We start from the raw sequence: 7871 nt of genomic DNA, 5'->3' as shown, positions 1-7871 counted from the left end.
ACTTGATCTGAGAGATTCAGTCTCACGGGAGGTGTGGGATTTTACAGGAGAAGATGTTGGATTGATTAAAGGAGTTGAGCCAGTCAAGATTCAGGTAAAACAGAATGCTGAATTCCCGAGAACCCCTCAGTATAATTTGACCCCAGAGACGATTGCAGGGATAAAGCCTGTGATTGAGTCCATGATTAAGCAGGGAATTCTGAAGGAGGTCATGGGCAGTACATGTTATTCCCTGATCATGAGTTTGCAGAAACCGAGTGGGAAGTTTAGGATTGTACAGGACATGCGGCGAGTAAACAACATAGTTGCTCCCTGTTGTCCAGTGGTACTGAATCCATCAGTGGTACTGTTTCAGATTCTGTGTCAAGCTGAGTGGTTTACTGTGATTGGCCTTTGCCAGGCTTTCTTCTCAATTCCATTGCATGAAGAAAGCCAATTTCTTTTTGCGTTGAAGCTGGAAAATTGTGTCTTAACATGGTGTTGTATACCTCAAGGGTATACAGAGAGTCCATCGATCTTTAATCAGATATTGAAAAAGAACCTCAAGAGTCTAGTCCGGCCGCAGAACTCTGTTCTCATCCAGTACATAGATGATCTCCTTGTTGCGTCAGAGACGGAAGATTCATTCAAAATTGATACCATCGCCTTACTGAACCATTTGGCAGAGAATGGGCACAAGGTGTCGCCAAACAAGTTGCAGTACTTTCTGAATGAAGTGCAGTATCTGGGTCACAGAATTGAGAAAGGCAAAAGGAGGGTGTCACCTGACTGGATTGAGGCAATCATGAATGTGATGGTGCCTTCCACCCAGAGGGAAGTTAGGATGTTCCTAGGGATGGTTGGCTAATGTCACCAGTGGATTGCCAATTTCTCACTGAAAGCAAAGCATTTACAGAGACTGACGCACAAGGATGTAAGTGATCCGTTACCATGGGACAACGACTGTATGAAGGCTTTCCTTGAGCTGCGAGAGGACCTATGTCGCGATCCAGCGCTTGAAATGCCTGACTACAACAAGTCATTTTCAATGTTCTGCTGAAAACGAGAAGGATGTGCATTGGCAGTTTTAGTTCAAGATCATGGAAGTGTTCATAGACCAGTTGCCTACTTCTCAGCTACTTTAGATCCAGTAGCTGCAGCGTTGCCCGGATGTCTAAAATCTGTTGCTGCAACTGGTGTCAGCATTGAGAGATGTGAAAGCATTGTGATGGGTCATCCACTGACAGTGTATGTACCCCATTCAGTGGAGTTGTTAATGACCAGGACCAAGACACAGCAAAACACAGAAGATGATGGATGGAATGATGCACAATGGCAAAACATTCCCCCCCAGTCACAGATCTGGGTTTAATGCATCGTTATTTTGCTCAACAAGCCACCCCAGTTCAGACATGGCCATATGCAAATCAGCCTTGAACCTGTGCCTCATGGCTTAGCAGTTCGGGATGGACTGTTCCCATGAGGCACAGGGTCAGACTGATTTGCATATGGCCATGTCTAAACTGGGGTGGCAGAGTGGGCTAAAGAACGGTGATGGATTAAACCCAGATCTGTTGACTGGGTGTGAGCGTTTGATTGGTTCAGATGCTCAGTCCATCACCACCCCCTTTTGTACCGCTTTGTTCGCCATAAGTTGGCAGGGTATGCTCAGACGTGAGTTTCTTGGTCACTTTGCCACTCGATTCAAGCAAGCCAGGCTGAAGACGGCTGAAAGGCCAGAAACCGGTCCTCGGAAGCTTGTTTCCGGTCCAGGGAAGGCATGGCTTGGCAGTTCGGGATGGACTGTTTCCATGAGGCACAGGGTCGGACTGATTTGCATATGGCCATGTCTGAACTGGGGTGGCAGAGTGGGCTAAAGAACGGCGATGGATTAAACCCAGATCTGTTGACTGGGTGTGAGTGTTTGATTGGTTCAGATGCTTCGTCCATCACCACCCCCTTTTGTACCGCTTTGTTCGCCATAAGTTGCCAGGGTATGCTCAGACATGAGTCCCTTGCTCACTTTGCCACTGGATTCAAGCAAGCCTGGCTGAAGATGACTGAAATGCCAGGAACTGTTCCTCGGAAGCTTGTTTCCGGTCCAGGGAAGGCATGGCTTGGCAGTTTGGGCTGGACTGTTCCCATGAGGCACAGGGTCAGACTGATTTGCATATGGCCATGTCTGAACTGCGGTGGCAGAGTGGGCTAAGGAACGGTGATGGATTAAACCCATATCTGTTGACTGGGTGTGAGTGTTTATTTGGTTCAGATGCTCCGTCCATCACCACCTCCTTTTGCACCGCTCAGGACCAAGACACAGCACTTGACGAACAATAGGCTACAAGCAAGTTATACTTGCTGCGGAGAATGTGACCCTTAAGAGGTGCTCTGTTTTGAATCCTACCACTGTGATGCCGTTGCCAAACACACTTGATGAAGATTGTGAGGACCACAATTGTTTAGATGTGACTGAATTATGTACCAAACCGAGACCCAACATTGTTGATGAACCATGACTGACCCTGATGACATTTTCTTTGTTGATGGTTCGTGCTTAAGAGACAGTGTTGGTTAGTTGAGAGCAGCGTTTGCTGTGTGTACCACTACGGGAGTTGTTGAAGCCGCGTCCCTGGAAGGAGTATACTCCGCTCAGGTAGCTGAAATCATTGCTCTGACGCGTGCCTGCTTGGCAGCAGACAAAATTCAGATCACAATTTATACCGACAGCCAGTATGGGTTTGGTGTGGTTCATGATTACGGACAGTTGTGGTCTCAGAGAGGTTACATGACATCATCTTGTTCCCCAATCAGGAATGGGGAATTTGTCAGATTGCTCCTAGAGGCTTTGCAATGTCCCAGAGAAATTGCTGTTGTGAAGTGTACTGCTCACAGTAAAGGGACAGATTTCGTTATGCGGACGAAGTTGCACGTTTCTGTGCAGAACAAGGTTACTCATTTACTGAACAAGTTGTAGAGGGAATACAGGAAAGAACCCAGATAAACATGATTCCTGCGATGGTCAATACTTGGGATCACCTCAAGAACATACAGGAACAGGTGTCAGACCATGAGAAGAATGTGTGGATCAATTCTGGATGTATGAAGGGAGACGTGGATATCTGGGTCTCAACTGATGGAAGAGTAGTATTGCCGGATGAGTTGTTGAGTCTGATGGCACCACAGATTCATGGTGCAGTGCATCTGGGAAGGGATGCAATGGTGCGGGTGTTCAGACAGACATGGTACAATCCGAAATTCCGTGCAGTGGCAGAAGCTGTGTGTCAGAGGTGTGTTACGTGTCAACAAATGAATGTTGGAAAAGAACTTTAGTCATCATGAGTCACATTGGGAGGTCCGGTGGGCCCTTCAACAGAGTGCAATTGGATTTCATTGAGATGCCCAGGTTCAATCACTTGAGATATATCTTAGTGGTTGTGTGTGTGTTTTCAAGGTGGGTCGAAGCATATCCAACACGTAGGTGCGATACATTCACCATAGCTAAGCTATTGTTGAGGGAACTTGTGCCTAGGTTCGGGGTTCCGACCTCTTTGGAATTGGACAGAGGGACTCATTTTCATAGTGAGATCATGAAAATGCTCTGCACAGCACAGAACATTGATCAGGGACTTCATTGTAGCTATCGCCCAGAGGCTTCTGGGATAGTGGAGCAGATAAACAGAACTTTGAAGGCCCGAATGGCAAAGGTGTCTTCATCCACGTCCCTAAAATGGCCAGACGCCTTGCCATTGATGTTAATGAGCATGCGCAATACCCAAGACAGGAGAACTGGTCTTTCGCCTCATGAAGTGCTGATGGGGAGGGCAATCAGGTTACTGTCGGTGCCATTGAAAGCCTTGCTGAGTATCACAGATGATATGTTCCTTGATTATTGCAAGGGACTCGCTGATGTCATACGTTCTGTGTCTCATCAGGTGCAGGCTGCTGTGGTCCCGGCTTCCAATGACCTTTGCCACAACCTGATTCCGGGAGATTGGGTGTTTGTGCGGAAGCACGTGAGAAAGAGCTCTTTGGATGTTCACTGGAAGGGACCCTATCAGATCATCCTTAAGAAGTGAGGAGGATTGCCGAATTGGGTTAATGCTTCTCACACCCGTCGAGTTCCAGCACCCTTGGAAGAAACAGCTCCTCTCTCGAATGAAAATCCAGCTGAGGTGGCAGGGCAACAAGAGGGGACAAGCCAAGCTGTGAGGGTGTCTGACGAAGCTGGTTGCTCACCAGATCAAGCTGAGGAGGGTCACAACAACAGTGACTCTGAGTCTATCTCTGAAAGGGGAATTTGCTGTGAAAGTGGTCCTGAATCAGAGCAAGCAGAGAGAAGTTGTGAGCAGGGTGAGCAAGAGAGAAGCAGAAGAATGAGTGGTGCGGAGACGCAGTGGCCAGAGAGACAAAGTCTACTGAACTTGAGACTGGTTTCCGAAAGGGATCTTGCTCCTGTGTCAGAGGAGTCCGAATCGGACGAAGGAGAACCAGAGCAAGAGCGGAGGGGTCCGAGGAGATCAAGGAGAACGAGGGTGCCTTGTCGAAAAAAAGCCACTCCTGAGTGGACCTACCCTGTGACTGATGACAGGTGTACTGAGTTCAGGGAGGGTGAGGGCAATGACAGTGATCAGTACCAGTCCCAACATTAAATTGGATGTGCTGTTGTTGGTACCAGGACTTGAGATCGAAGGTGTACTGACCATCACCGTTCCAAATCCCCCGTTCTTGAGTAAGATACGCAAATTGATTTTGAGTAGACTGATCTTTCCTATGTTTGTCCCTGAAATACCATTTCATGAATCTATTGTTCTTCGTCTTGAGCTTTTAGAATATGTGTTGGATGCAGTTGGAACACATCTGATCATAGACTATTAAAAGACTTTGTTGTAAATAGCTGCTGTAACTAACCTAGGTCCGAGTGGAAGAAGAAGAAACTTAGGGACTTCCCACAGAGGACGGAGAAGGGTTAGGGTTGTCTGTTGCTTGCTGTAAATAAGGAACTGAAATTAAAAAGGGGGCTTTCACCTTCTGAGGCGAGGTTCGAGTGATTCAAGCAATTGAAGACGAAAAGAGACTTTTGTGTTATTTCTGAACAACAAACTGAAAATAGTCCTGAGGCCATGGAGGCTGGAAACCCGACCCGTAGAGCTAGGTGCATTGTAGGCACACTTGTAGGAGGAGTGATACTCTTCATCATATTAGTAGTTGTAGTCTTGTATTTAGCACCACATGAGCAGGCAGTGGAGGTTGAGGGAACCCCTACACCTACCACTCCTAGCCAGAAAGAGGTTCAAATAGGAGCTGGGAAGGCTTTGCTGCTAGAAGAGAGTTGTATGTTACATTCAGATCTGTCCAAAGGCAGTTTTAAGCTTAATGCGTATGCAAATTTGTTGTATGAGTGTATTGATGTGATGGATGCGAAAGATTGTTATGTGTGCATGCAGTTGCCAGCTTCAGTAGATGAGGATATTAGATACCATCACCTTCCATGGAATTTAATGTAGTTTGCTGCTTAGCATATTTTATCAACGTAAGCACTTTGAGTATTTATTTTCGAATTATGATGCTGTGCTTCCTGAAGTACCAGCGTATAAACATTTAAACAAGTATGAATATTATAAGTCAGAGGATAGGCTTGGAACGCATTTTATTCCAACCCGAGAGTTAGACACATCATATGCTCACCAACATAGTTTGACTTGCCTGTTGTCAGATACAGAGAAGAAATGTATAGATCAGGTAAAAGATAGGTACAGGAAACAAAAGCAGTTACGAGATTCAGGACAGGGTAAAGTGGATTGGACAGATGAAGAAAGGTTACACAAAGCAAAGGGGAGTTATGGTCCGATAGCTCTGGATGAAGTGCAGAAAGGGAAGTTGTGCATTCACAGACCACAGACATATTATGAAAATGTGGACGTAGGCCACACTACTTGTGAGCATACTTTCACTCTGGAATAATATTCAAAGGATTTCTTGCAAAGTGCGGTGCAGGTGATTCCGACTGTGTACTTTGTCTGCGGGAGGAATGCTTATGTGAGACTGACTGAGAAGTGGTATAGGACATATTATCTGGCGATCATTTTCCCAAAAATATATAATACTGAAGACTTTGCTCTCATAGAAGGAGGACAGCATGCGAGAGTGAAATGAGTTGAAAGTGCAGGAGCAAATGTTGGTGATGTTTTTGCAGCAATGATACCCACCTCGGGAGTGATCCTGAATGATGTGAAGATACGGAGATTGGCGACTGTTGTTGACGAGTTGTCTATGTACACGGCTAAGTTATTGGTGTTGGTTGAGGGTGAGATGTTATCGATAAGGACTATGGTTTTACAAAACCGTCTTGCTTTAGACGTCCTTCTAGCCTAAGAGGGAGGAGTCTGTAAACTTTTGAAGGTCTAGGAATGTTGTACTTATATACCAGATAACATCAAAGATCCGGAGAAATATATAAGCAACATTACTGCGATTCATTATGAGATTGAAGATCTGACAGAAGAGACTGTGTGGGAGAAAATTGGGAAAGGATTTGAGAAGGTTGGGTGTTGGTTTGCAAATCTTGGAAAGGGTTTCCTTAGTTTTGTGTTAAAACCCCTCATTATAGTTGTGCATGTGTGATTGGATTGTGGGGTTTAGTGAGAGCATACAAGTGGTACAGATCAAGTAGAATGGAATGAGCGATGAGAGAACAAGAGAGACCAATGGAGAGACTGCAGGACGGTCAATATCGGAGTCTGAGAAACATGGAGTTGCTCAAGAGAGGGAAAGTGGCAACAAGCTCTGTTTAGATCAGTTCTACCCTCAGGGATGGTGTAGTGTGTGTGATGACACAGGTCATCAAACGGGGGAACTGAGAGAGCGCCATGTCAGTTAGGATTTTGTAGGGGTGCATCATATGCTCGAGTAGTCAGCACCCACATATTTAGAGGACTTACTAATGTAGTCTAGAAATTTAACATTAGGCTAAGAATCAGTGTGACATGTAGTAAGGTGCTTATTAATTGCTGACAATGTAGTGCCTTAAAGAAAGCATGATGCTGTTTAACATAGAAATGTAATTCCATGTGAAATGTTGCATTAAAAGGTATGTGCTTCATTGAAATAGAGATGCGTTTATTAATGAGTGGATTAACACAGGCTTCTAATTTGAAAATGTATTGCTTGCAATAAAAATAATGCTTTAAATGATGAAATGTAATGCTCACGTCATGTTGGTCGTGCATTTAAACGTTCAGAGGCCTGGTACATGCTGAAACCAGTAGAGGCCTAGCTGAATTTCTTTTTGTTAGCTTTAGTTTGAAGAAAAATATTTCTCTTTAGAAATATTGAAATGTAAATTTGGATGTGTTGGAGCTGTTCTCATGTGCTTCTGTTGCAGGTGCAAGGTCGAGTAGCTCGTTAGGTAGAAAGGCCCATTGTGTAGGGAGTTAGGATGGTAGGCGCGAGCGCAGAGGAGCAGCCAAGGAATTTTGGAGTGCAACATTCAGCAGAGAAGTTGCTTGGGACCCAAGGACACTTCAACGGACGTTGGTGGAGAGGTGCCATGCTGGATAAATCCGAAGATCAGCACCTGCCAGAGGGGCGTACTTGAAGGCACTTCAAGTGTTTATGGGGTTTTGTATTAGGGACAGTACCCGAGGGTGGAGAGTCAGTCGGACTTAGCCAGCCTGAAAAGTAGGTCAGAAGTCAGAGAGTGGGCTTTGGGGAAAGGCAAGATGTAGAAAGATGGTGAATTTGAGGCAGAGTAATGGGATGAAATGAGCATCTTAGAATGAGCTTGGATGCTGAGCCATCCAGGAAAAGTGAGTGCACTTCTTAGGAAGTCTTCACTGCTGACACCTTTATTCTTGTCGGGGACATGCTAAGTAGGGATGTCACTTTAGAGTTAG

Source organism: Lissotriton vulgaris, chromosome 7 (assembly GCF_964263255.1).
Source record: "Lissotriton vulgaris chromosome 7, aLisVul1.2, whole genome shotgun sequence".
In the NCBI taxonomy this organism is placed as follows: domain Eukaryota; kingdom Metazoa; phylum Chordata; class Amphibia; order Caudata; family Salamandridae; genus Lissotriton; species Lissotriton vulgaris.
This window is presented reverse-complemented; position numbering follows the sequence as displayed.